The sequence below is a fragment of the Cupressus sempervirens genome, chromosome 10, assembly GCF_028749045.1.
Source record: "Cupressus sempervirens isolate cs-2001-9-10 chromosome 10, ASM2874904v1, whole genome shotgun sequence".
Classification (NCBI taxonomy): Eukaryota; Viridiplantae; Streptophyta; class Pinopsida; order Cupressales; family Cupressaceae; genus Cupressus; species Cupressus sempervirens.
The window spans coordinates 361,480,187-361,493,338 of record NC_143127.1 but is presented as its reverse complement, the minus strand read 5'-3'; the positions used below and the strand labels follow the sequence as shown (position 1 = coordinate 361,493,338).

Genomic DNA, 13,152 nt, shown 5'->3' with positions numbered 1-13,152 from the left:
TGATTGAAGCATTATTTTCTAATTTTGGTTGTTGCTCTACTTTGTGCTGTAATACCCACCCGATGGACTATTGGTAGATGTGCATGGGCTAGAAGAAGAAGATTCCAAGGCCCCGAGGTTGGCCCATAATTGGAATTGTCCTCAACTCCCCATAGATCTCACCAAGGTTTTCAAGTTTCCCCCAAATGTTGCACCGCTTACTATAATTGCGACAACTATGAACCTTTATTGAGATGTCCCAAACATATTGCTTCTTTCTTGCCATACTATTGTCTAATAGTAGTATGAACATAGTTTTCTTAAAAATGACAATCAACATCAAATTGGTATGGTACATACAAATTTTTCTAACCATAGACAATTGTAAAATAATTTTCATGTAGTTTTTCCTAGCTGTTTGTCTGTGAGTGAGCCTACATAGTTGATATTCAGAATAGTGAGCTTGGTATGGTGTAATGAACTTAAGTCTTATTGTTATTAGTATTTGCTGGTGTGCTACTTTTTGGATTGCTCTAGTTATTAAATGAGTTCTATTTTACCAATTAAAATTAAGTTTATTTCACATTTTTTTTATAAATTTTATGTTTCTAAAATATACATGTCAATTTTTTTAACTATATAATTTATATATATTAGTTTTCTAGTTTTTGATTGGATAAATGAATTAGAGACTTATATGGGGATTTGTGAGTTCATTTTTAATAAACATTGAAGTCATTTCTCTTATCCCTAAATTTTAGCACATTTGTTATCTATTTATTCAAAGTACGTTAAATTTCTATTTTACGATTTTAGTTATTGTATATGGATTTTAAGATAGAAAATTATACATTATAATATAATATAATGAATAATATGATCTTTCATACCTTTCTAGAACTATTATAAATGTTCCTTTCTCATTATACAAATTTATTGAAATAAAAAATATTTTTAATACTTTAAAAAATATTATTTTATATTTATTTGATCTTTCATATATATATATATATATATATATATATATATATATATATATATATATATATTCATATGAAGAAGGCAGTGAAGGGTTCTAAATTCATAGATTAACAAAGTAGAACACAAACTAGCACTACCCTAAACTATTATAGCCAAATAATAAGCTAGGGTTTTATGTATTATGTTTTAGATTAAGGGTCAAAATAATTTTTTTATGGGGGATTCGAAAGCCCAAAAAATTTTACATCAAAAAATTAATAATAGATCCAAGATAAATAGTGTTGCAAAACAACCAACACCCCTAGCATAGAAATCATGAGCAAAAAGCTACCAACACTAACACACACCCAATCCTAACCATCATAGAAAACAGAGCACAAAAAAACCAAAATATCACTAGACAAAAAGAAACTTCACAACTATTAACCCTCTCATTCATAGTCATTTATAGATTCTCACTTCTTTTTATCAACATTAGAATATAACATTGTCCTTTTCACTAGGCTTCCCAGAATTATCTTTCATTGCACAAACCTACACTTTCTCACAATATCATCCATCTTGGCATTTATGTTATGCATTATGTTATACAACATATTTTTTTGATAAAATGAAGTTTTAGTAATTATCATTATTTTGACAAAAATAATTTAAGACAACTTGACATTATGTGATTATGATACATAATATATGTATTTTTAGAAAGAAGATAAAATTTATTCATATATGTATAAACATATATGATTTTAGTTGGGTTTTTATGTATTTTATAATTGAGAAATAAATTTTATATTAAAAACATAGTGAACTTAATTTGGTTCTTTTATTTCTTATATTAGAATTAGAATATTTTTGTCATGACTATGTGGATAAGAATTTACTAGTAAGGATAATTTTGTAATTGTATATTTTTTTTATGTGATTTATAAATTATTTTTCTTCATATCTACTTATATATAGAACTCATTTCCTTCTTTCATAAATTTAGGGAATATGTAGACTCCATAAATACTTTGAAGTTTATTTTTTATTCTTCAATAATCAAATTTATCTATATTGGCAATTAATAAGATTTTTTTTGAAATAAGTTCTAAGATGAAATTTCTTGGTATAAAACCCCTATTGGTAGAATGATAAGAGACACTACATAAATGCATGTATGTTTTCATTAACATAAAATAGATGGTAATTACACTCTAAATACACACAAACAATGCAGTAAGTGATCAAACTAAACATTAGAAGAAAATATGGTTAAGTATGGAATGAAGAACAAAGTTTGTTTCCTCTCCACAATTTTTTGTTTGATGGGGACTGGTTTGTAAAGGTTAGTGATCACAAATGTAAGGGAATGATTTTGGATGTATATAGATTCTAGTCCTTGAATTTGGTGGCATTATATTATGGAGTGTAAAAGTTACATAGATATGATCATCAATTTTTGAGGTTGATGGCTAGAACAATCAACATAGTAAAAATCTTTAACACACGTTATTAAAACATTTTCTTATGTTGAAAGAAATTTCAAATCAGCTGACCCAACATATATAAGGCCATATTAATGATAATCTTGATTTTATTCCAAAAATAAGGAGTACAAATTTATTCAATTAAATCCAAGATACAATGCCAAGGCTATAGACCATTCAAATTAGGAGAAAACATCTCATCAAAAAATGCTAAAATAACACCACATATTCTTGTCCTCCAATAATAACTTCTCTAGGGTCTTTATATAATGAGAAGGTATCCCATCTCTTCTACCCATATCCCAACCATCCCCATTCTTAGAATCCAAATTCACCAAATAGTCATCCACTCTAATCCATTCTCTAGGGATACCAAAAAGGAGATAGAATCTAGAGGAAATACATAAACTTAAAAAAATTCTAACCACTAGGTCTGATTGCCAATTGATGTCATCAATACTCTGGTTGTTCATAATATCCACAATAATATGTGAAACCAACTCATATATAATCATCCTCTGTCCTAAAGGGCATCCTCTTTTAACCAAAATCTTAATAAAAGGGGTTCCACCAAATTAATAGAGTGCTTACCTTTGTAAATGGAGAAGAGACAAATTGTACTATCATCATCACCCCTACTTATAGTCTCAATGCCTTCATGTCCTAGGTTTCCACAAGAGGAATCATCTATATTAATCTTTAGGATGACAACCAAGGGGCATTGATATCCCATCTCAAAACTCCCATTTCTTGACATTTTGGGGTCTTTTTCCAATAATGCAACCCCTAGAACTATTCCTTAGGCTCAAATTCCTTGTAATAGCATAATCACCACTACCAAGATCAATATTGTTAGACATATCACACTGAGTAGAAATAGCCATCTAAAGCCTACTAATTATCTTCTACCACAATGGAAAATTCCCCAATCTAGAATCACAAAAATCCCAAAGGTTCCTTTGTAGCCATAGGTTCCATATAATAAAAATAGACCCAAAAGTCTAGACTACCTATAGGAAATATATCATCATTGGTGGCCTATCCAAACTCTCCAAAAATCTAATTAAGGAGATAGAATGAGTACAACTATGATGCCATACCTTTCACCACTTTTTTCAACTCTCTATAAAAAGGATAAAGAAAGAAAAAATGGTAAGTACACTCCTCAATATGAAAGCATAGGAAGAAAATAGAAGGTAACTAAAAAGTTCTATACAAAGAATCTCCTAGGTGAGGTATTTCTTCTAAGTAACCAACCATAAGAAATAATTTAATTTGGGCAAAGAATTATTTTTATTTACTATATTCTATTAGGGAACATTAATCAAAACATGAAAGTTATGATCTAGAATAACATAAACTTGAGTAACAAAAAAATTCCAATTGGGATATGACTCCAAGTTAACATGTCCCTGTCATTAAGGGAGTTGTACAACCCACCCTCCATGAATTTAGATAGATCAACATGATCCTCATTAGTTCCTTATAGTAAGTCACCTCCACCTAACCATTACACTAGAATATTTAGAAAAACTCCATCTTAATCCATGTCACATCAGTAAAAATATAGAAAGAGGGTTGAGCTAGAAATAATGGGAGGGTGGTTGTCCAAAGAATCCTACCAAAATAGAGCATCAAATCCTCTTTTATAAATCCAAAAGAGAGTATCTCTAATAATTTGAGCTCCCTTTTTAAGAGTTTCCTAGATATAAGATTCCTCTCCCAAGAAAGAATATCCTAACACATCATGCCTAGCAACACCTGAAAGATAATTTTTAGTTCAAGAATCCTCTCCTAATACTAATCTTGGTTATTGTAGAACCTCTAATATAGATCTACTTTGAAGGCCTTGAAAATTAGATATATAATGCCTCACACAACGATCCTTGGAACAAGGATAAATATAAGCCAAGATATAAAAAAAATTACAAACAGGTATGTATGTACACAATAATCAACATGTGAGGATCAAAAAGATTGCAAAAGAAGACTAACCAAACATCCAAAGACCAATAGATCTCCAAATGCCACTACCAAACTAACACAACCAAATTGAAGAATGAAAACCAAAGATGATAACAGAACACAAAATCTTTGATTTTTTGAAGCAAGGAAACACTAGCATTCCTAAAGGGTACTCAAAAGTCCATATTGCATTCTTCAAAAAATAGTGGATATGCTCCATATTCTTTTCGCGAGAGAATTTGCAACTAAAAATATCAAAGTACCTCTTCATGCAATAAAGTACACTAAGCCAAATGAGGAAACACCATATTGTAAAAGGAAGTGTTGGGTTCAGTAGGCAAAAAGCACTACACTAGTGCTGAGGTTTGTGCGAAGAAGTTCCAGGAGTTATGCAAGGAAATGCAAGGCCCTACACAAAACTTCCACAATCTTGTGAAAGGAAGTACACTCTTGGGTGAGAAAACATAAAAATACACCAAAAAACAAGGAATAAAAAAGCTAGAAAAGAATATTCCTCCACACTAGCAAGTACCAAATCCACAATCAAGGCATGTACACTCGAATTATAATGACTAAAAGATAGAAACTAAATCTAACCATCTAAACATAGTAGTGAAGGAAATGAATTGAAAGCAACATCACAATAAGCTAAAACAACAAAACTAAGTGCATGGTTCCTCCCAGCCATAATAGCATCATGAGACCTCAAAGGTCCTAGCCATCTCCTGCATGTAACATCCCAAACTATGAACCAGATAGCTAGAGTTATCTTATGAGGATGTCACTACTAAAGTGTAATAACATCATAAGAACAAGGAAATCTTACATGCTAACTAGTAAGCAATAGATACTCCAACTAAGAAAATAAAATCATCTAATCATATGCTAAACATCATAATAAGGGAATGCATCAAATAAACTAACATCATCTACAAATGATATCCAAGAATTCTAATGAAAGCATAAATCACAAGAAAGCATACTCCAGTATCCAAAGTCCAATAGTGGTGGAGGTAGCTACACTTCCCAACCATGTGGAACCCATTGGTCCACTCTCGTAAAAATGGCCAGCATAATGGTGTGAAGAATGTTTACACCCAACTAGCTAAGCAGAACCAACAAATAGAAATGGAGGAGAACACTAGTTCTTAGCCTCCTAAAAAATAGCTACCAGAAAAAGAAGTAGAAACAGAGTTGAAACATGAAAAAAAGAGAGCCCTACCTACAACCAAAAGGGTAGAAACATGAAACAACACAATAAAATAAATAACCTGCAAAAGTTGTTGGAAATCATGGCAAAGTAAGGTCTCCCCAAGCTAGATCCAATGAGACTAACCTCACGAAGATCCCTTGCTCATAGCTCTCACAACGAATAGAAATGCAATCCTCTAGAAGAGGATTTTGGAAAAATTTCTCAAATTCTTAATTTCCAAAAGTGAGAAGTGAGGAATTAATTTCCTTTTTCAATACTTATTCACTTTTTAAGTGAATAATCAATTAGGGTAAATAACCAGTTAAACTAGTTAGACCCCAAATTGATCCAGACGAAAATAGGTTATTCCAAGTAATTGGAATTCAACTATGGGAAAGCTTCTAGAAATTAAAAATTAATTTAATAAAGCCCAAAAACCCTTAAACCAAAATCATAGAAAGCCTTAACAACTTTAGGACAATGCAAAACTCTAAATGCACCAGATGCATTAACTGGTCTAATCACATAATGAAATGAATCCAAATTTATCAAATCACCTAAAGGTTTAATTTAACATTTAAATAAGATACATTGACCTTATAGGGACAACATTGGTAAAATATGAATAGTTGAATCACTAACTCCATGTGCCATTGCCAAGGATATAAATCCTATACACTAAAACACATGATCAAGTGCAATTACATATAATAACATAGCCAAAGCAATAAATGCATTAAATACCCAATTTAACCATTTATTCAATTATACTAAAATAATCCATTTACATCACTCACATTCGCATAAATTATAATGAAGTAAGAATGAAGTAAATAACCATAGCATTAAATGCAACATATAACCAAATTAGAGATATGTCCAAATACCAAATGACTAGATATCATCATAAAACATACTGTCATCTCAAAATGACATCAACATGCAAATATGATCAACTGCACAAAACATAGTAGTATAGAATCTCTGATACTAAAATCAAAGTATAACATTCAACCCTTAGGTCATCTCAATGAAAAAATAACATGAGTAACAAGTATCTCTCGGATCAAAATATAACAAGGTACAAACTATAAACTCGAGAGGCACTACAAGATCAAGAGACTTGAAACTAAGGTCCCCAACATGATTTGACCTATAGATAGAATCACACTTGGCTAAAATCCTCTTTGAGGAAAGAAGACTTCTATACCAAAGGAACTACCAAGATAGAATGTTAAATTTCCTCATTAAGGAGGAAGGATTCTGAACCTAAAAAGAACACCTACAATAAGTGAGAGTGTGTCCACATTACTTAGGAGAACCACCCATCCAACATAAGATATCCACCTAAAGTCCACTGTATAAGACCGTACTTAAAAAAAATTTCAAATTTTTCTACCAATAATCATTATATTGAGATCAAAAAACCAAATTAATCATAAGGGACATCAAGGGAATCAAACCAATACAAAATATAAGGATACTAGCCAATCGACTCTAAATAGGCCAAGGAGTATTAAAGAAATAAATGGAATATTTATCATCATTAATACTCTATTATGAAGATTACAAATAGGTGTCTAAAGCTCTCCTAAATTTCACTACTTGACTAATTCAAACCAATCTAATCAAACTAGATATATCCATAAATTAAATATGAGAATGAGAAGAAAGATTATAATTCTAGATCTAATCTTGGATAAGACCCTGCATCATGTGATATTTAATATAGATCTCCCAAGAACCTCCACCGTGATAATGAATAAATAAGGAAAAAAAGGACCATCTTACCAAAGTCGCCAAAAAGCTCTAAATAATCATGAAGGTTCCCCATCAATGAGAACTGAAAAGGAGGTCAAGGTCAAAGAATTGAAAATAATATTCACCAACTCCTCATCAAACATAAAATTCATGATGATTTTCTATTATAACTCCCAACTCACTAGTTCATAATCTTTGGCCATGTCATTTTTAATCAATATAACCTTATGCTTAGAGGTATCTATGGAGTGAATAACCTCTATTTTTATCAAAAAAATTCAAATTCTTTCTTCCACCAACACACTAGTAGAATTTTGGCAAATAAATGACTATGTGACTAAAACTATTAGTCGCAAGGCTAAAAGTTTTAGTCATGTGACCAAAAGTGATCAAATTTTGGTAATGTTTTATAATTTATAAGTGACTAAATAAATGATCAATTTGATCATCGGATAAAATCGCAAGGTTAGAATAAGATAAGTGACTAAATACATGATCAAATAAATCACTAAAAAATTGGTCATTAATAATTAGTCACCAAAACAAATGATTAAATGAATGATCAATGATTTGTTTATATAATATTAAGTCATTATTTTCACTTTTTATAACTTTTTCACTCACCGATGGAGATTTGTCATATCAATACATCATTATCAGTTAACTTCCTCGAATGTCCTCTCCACTAATATTCCACTTTTATGCTCATCCATTCCTCATAATAGTTCTTATCCATGAATACAATAGAAATAGAGGAATGATGAATTGAAGTTGCTAATGATTGATCAACCACCTCAACATACATAAAAATTGTGCCATAGGTGATGTAAAAAAAGACTAGAGGCAAGTCATCAACTATGTTGAAACATATTTGCACTCATTCATTCAAGATGAATGCTCCACCCCACATTTGATGCAATGTCATGCCATGCATAATATTGTCCTATCTATTACATATTGTTTAACGAGAGTACAATATCTATTACTAATAATAGTACATTCTAAAACAACTTTTTATTAATTTTAATTTTTTTTAAAAAAAATTTAAACTTTTTATTCTTTGTAAAATTACACACACACACACACACACACACACACACACACACACATATATATATACACACATAATAAGTAAATCAAAACAAATATCACATTTTTTTTTCTAAAGTAAAACTATAATATTTACTTGAAAATTTTATTTTATTTAATTTTATAGATAATTTTAATTAAAATGAATCATTAATAATAATATTAATACTACACAATCCTAATATAAATAATGTTACACTAATCTAATTTAGTATTTAATTTAACATATTATATAGATAAATAGAAGTAATAATCTAATTTATTGAAATTTTTAATGTATGATAACTATTTTCATGAGGTGCAAAATTTATCTAAGCGATAAGTATGTTTATATATATTTTAAATTACTCTTATTATTATGTTCTTATTATTCTATAATTACTTTTGAACATTGAATTACATTATGTAATTACGATATGATTATTAAACACTATTAAATAAAAAATACTTAAATATTAGATATTATTAGATAATTTTTCTTAAATACTTCATTTACTATTTTAGTTGTTTTAGATATAAATTAAAACTATGCTAGCTATCTATAATTAATAAATTTATACAAAATAAACCTCATATTTTTAATAGGTTGCATGAAGAGGAATGAGGGAAGTGATAAAAAACCCCAATTGCTTTTGGCTGCAATTTGTATTCTTCAATCCATGAGTGATTGAGTTAAGTGTATGAGAGGGTGGATTGGTAAGAGGATGAAGCCAAGAGTAATTATTATGTGTTGTGATTAATTATTATTATTATATATTTAGCACGAATAGATTTGAACCCAAGACCTCTTTGATAGGAGGCTCACAACTTATAGTTGTGTTGTAGGCTCTTGCCTTTACTTGCACATGAGATTAAAATAATGGAGATCAAACCTTTTTTAGTGAGTTCATATTCTTTTTGTTGGTAGATGCATTAAATGACTTGTTCCATTCATTTAGCCTTAAAACCTCCTAGTATGAAGAAGATTAATACTCATTTGAGTTTCTTTCTAGTAAATGTTAGGGCCCGTACTTAATAATTTGTCATGTCAATCAACAAGGGGTTCGAGGTAAGATTCTTTTGTATTTAATTTCTTTTGAGGATATTGTTTAGGATAATTTGAAATGTTGATGACTCACACATGCTATCATTATTTAGAGAAACTCATATAGTTTTATTTCTTTTTCATTTCCCCAAATATTGGAGTATAGCATTTTTCAACTTTCAATCTTTAAAATGTTTCAAACATGTTATCTTTACCATCCAATGTGTAGATCCAATTTTTTCATAAAATCTACAAATACATATTTATCAACAATTAAATTGCATGATTTTCTCAAACATGTGTTAAAATGCATCATGTCTATGTTGAATTTGAATATTTTTCTCAAATGATCAGTCATGGTTCTATTGCTAATCTAATTATAATAAATATTTCAAGATATTTACTAATAATTCATGTATAATCAATTTCCTTTTGTCTTATATAATCATCTACACATCCTATTATAGAATTGTGCTATGAATATATTACTCCTAGACTATTTCATGATGTTTTCTAATATGTAATGTGTATCTAAATGTCACATTTTTTGAAGTATACTTCTAATGACATATTTTCTTAAAACCAAATTTTATAATTAAATAATGAAATTATAAATTATAATTAATATGTATTAAAAATATAAAACAAAATGCAAAAATATAAATATCATAGCACATATTAACCTTTTGAGAGGTTAGCTCAATATGGATGTTGCCTTATCTGACAATGATAACTTATGTAGAATACAATGATAATAGTATATGCATAACATAAACTCATATTAATTGCTAGGGTTTTTTAAAGGTTTGAAGAAATATTTTAGAAGAATAGAGATCTATCCATTTCTAATTCGTATGGAATTAGGGGCTTTGCAATATTAAATTGGCCACATCAAAGCACAAAGAAAATGATTTTTGTAATTGCAAAATGTTCTCCTTTCATAGACAAGATGGAAAATTGTTACCATGCAAAAGATTTGTTTTATTCGATTCCACAAATAGATTTCATCTACAGTTTTTATAACTATTAAATGGTGGAAGAAACTTTCGAAGAATAGTCAGTAGGTGTAAAATCCAAACCCAAAAACCATTGTCTTTCATCCTCTCTATGTGTGTTATTACATGGAAGATTTAGAATAGAGTAATGCACATCAATCAAATTGTTAAAGAACACTTACCAGATAAATGTAAACTATGAAGTCGCAAGTAAGGAATGTGAATAATTTACAAACTACCTCAAAGCCATGTCATATCATGCAAGTAGTGATTGTTGAATTTGTGCAAAGTAAATTTTGTGATGAATCTATCAATTTTTTTGAATTAACAAAGAAATCTTACAAAAATTCATATAAAATTGGGAATCACAATTAATATTGCACATAAACTATTTGACAAAGTGTCTCAAAGATTTTTTAAATCTCAGAATGAAATGATTACAGAGTTTGAATGTGAAACAAATATTGTGAAATATCTTGAATAATTACTCAAAGATCACATAGATGTCGCTTCATGGAATGCAATGATTTTTGGTTTGCATTGTAAGGGACTTCTTGAAAAGGAAAAATTAGATTAGAATAATAGTTTGAGAATTGTTTCTAGGCATACATCAAGGGCATTATGAATGGAGTTTTGTTGGAAATCTAAATAGAAATGTTTTGGTAGTTATGCAAAATCTTCTAGAACCATTCCTTAGAACTTCCACACTTACAAAATATATGGAAGTTGGATCTTTCAATTTATCAACTTAGTGGTAACCTCCCAATTGAATTTCAATATCTGACATGTCTAAAGCACCCACAACTTTTTGACCACATATTAAGTGACACTATTCCTCTAGAAATTAAAGTTCACTACAATCTTACAATACTTGGTATGATAGAAAATAGTCTAAGTGGATGCATACCAAGTCATGTTTGCAATTTAGAGAAACTAACATTATTAAACCCCTAGTCCAATCATTTAGTGAGGAATATTCCATATGGATTGAAGACATGCGAATCTCTGGTATAGCTGTGGCTACAAAACAACAAGATAACTAGTAGTCTACCCATTGAGATCTACCAATTTTAATTTGACCGCTATTGAAATATATCAAAATTAGTTCAGTAGAACAATTTCACCAAAGGTAAGGAATTATAAATCTTGGAAAAGGCTTCATTTGGCTAATAACCAAATTATGGTGGGTCACCTTTCTCCTGAGCTTGGGAATCTTTCATAGCTAGTGAGTTTTAATTTCTCATCAAATTAGCTTGTTGTAAATGTTCCCTTATAGCTTTCCATTGTGTAAAGCTACATGACTTGATTTGTCTAGAAATTCTTTTATCTGTAGTGTTCCAAAAGAACTTGGAAATCTTATTCTTTTGGAGCTCTCATTCTTTCTGATAATAAACTATCTGGAAAGATGCATGACATTATTAGACGACTTTCCCATTTGACAGAACTACAGATGGGTGGGAATTAATTTTTAAGCAATGTGCCACCAGAGCTTGGTCAACTTATAGATTTGTAGATTGCTTTAAATGTAAGTTGGAATAGCTTTTTTTGGTAGATAATAGTTGAACTAGGTAACCTAAGTTTGTTAAGATCTATTTATCTAACTAATAATCAATTTTTTTATCAACTTCCTCCTTCATTGGCTAAGCTTTCAAATTTTATAGTATGCAATGTTTCATACAGTAATCTTTCCTAATATAACTATATTTCAGAAGATGCCTATTAGCTATTTCATTGAAAATCAAGAGTTGTGTGGAGTACCTCTTTCAAATGCATGTCAATGCTCATATTCACGGCTAACTAAAACATCAATTGGCTAAATCATGGCAATAGTTGTTGCAGTAGTAGGAAGAATTTCATAGTTTATTATTGGTAGCATTTTTTTTTTCCAAGGCATCCAGTGTGTGTGATTGTCCCTTTTGAAGGCTATCATCTTTTTACTTTGGAGGTTTATTTTTTCCCACAAGAGGGATCTACACACCACAATCTTGTAAAAGCCATAGATAATTTATCTGAGGATCTTGTTATTAGTAGAGGAGCATGTGGAACAATATATAAAGAAACTATGCCTTTTGGAGAATTGATTGCTATCAAAAATTTAGCTTCACAAGGAGAAGGAAGTAAAGTAAAAAAAGATTCAAGCCAAGATCTCTACCCTTGGTAAAATTAGACACTGCAATATTGTAAAGCTATATGGTTTTTTTTAATCATCAGAAATTGAATCTTCTTTTGTACAAGTATCTGCTAAAAGAAAGCTTAGGAAAATTTCTTCATGGGAAGTCATCTGTATTGGATTGGGAAACTAGCTACAAAATTACTCTAGGAGCAGCAGAGGGCTATCCTATTTACATCATGACTATAAACCACATATTATTTATTGAGATATAGAGTCCAATAATATTCTACTTGACAATAACTTTGAGGCTCATGTGTGAAATTTTGGACTTGCCAAGATGGTCAATGTGCCATATTCTATAAACCAAAATCTACTGTAACTTGTATGCATTCACAATAGTTATACAGTTTGTCACCGTATATGCTTGCATTTGGAAAATTGGAAATGATCAATACTTCTAGTTTAGGGATAGCCATGAAGCTATAGATTGATAGGTTATTCATTCTTTAAACTTTGGTAGCTTGTTCAAATACATAGGCAATTTCAATGAGAATAGGCTCTAACCTTATTTCTTCTAAGAGGCT

General features: G+C 29.9%; 1 pseudogene; it reads left to right on the top strand.

The window, feature by feature from the left end:
- LOC149534153 (putative leucine-rich repeat receptor-like protein kinase At5g63930) overlaps positions 1–12,947 on the top strand; it is a 184,535-nt pseudogene extending 171,588 nt beyond the window's left edge.
- The last annotated feature ends 205 nt before the right edge of the window (positions 12,948–13,152 follow it).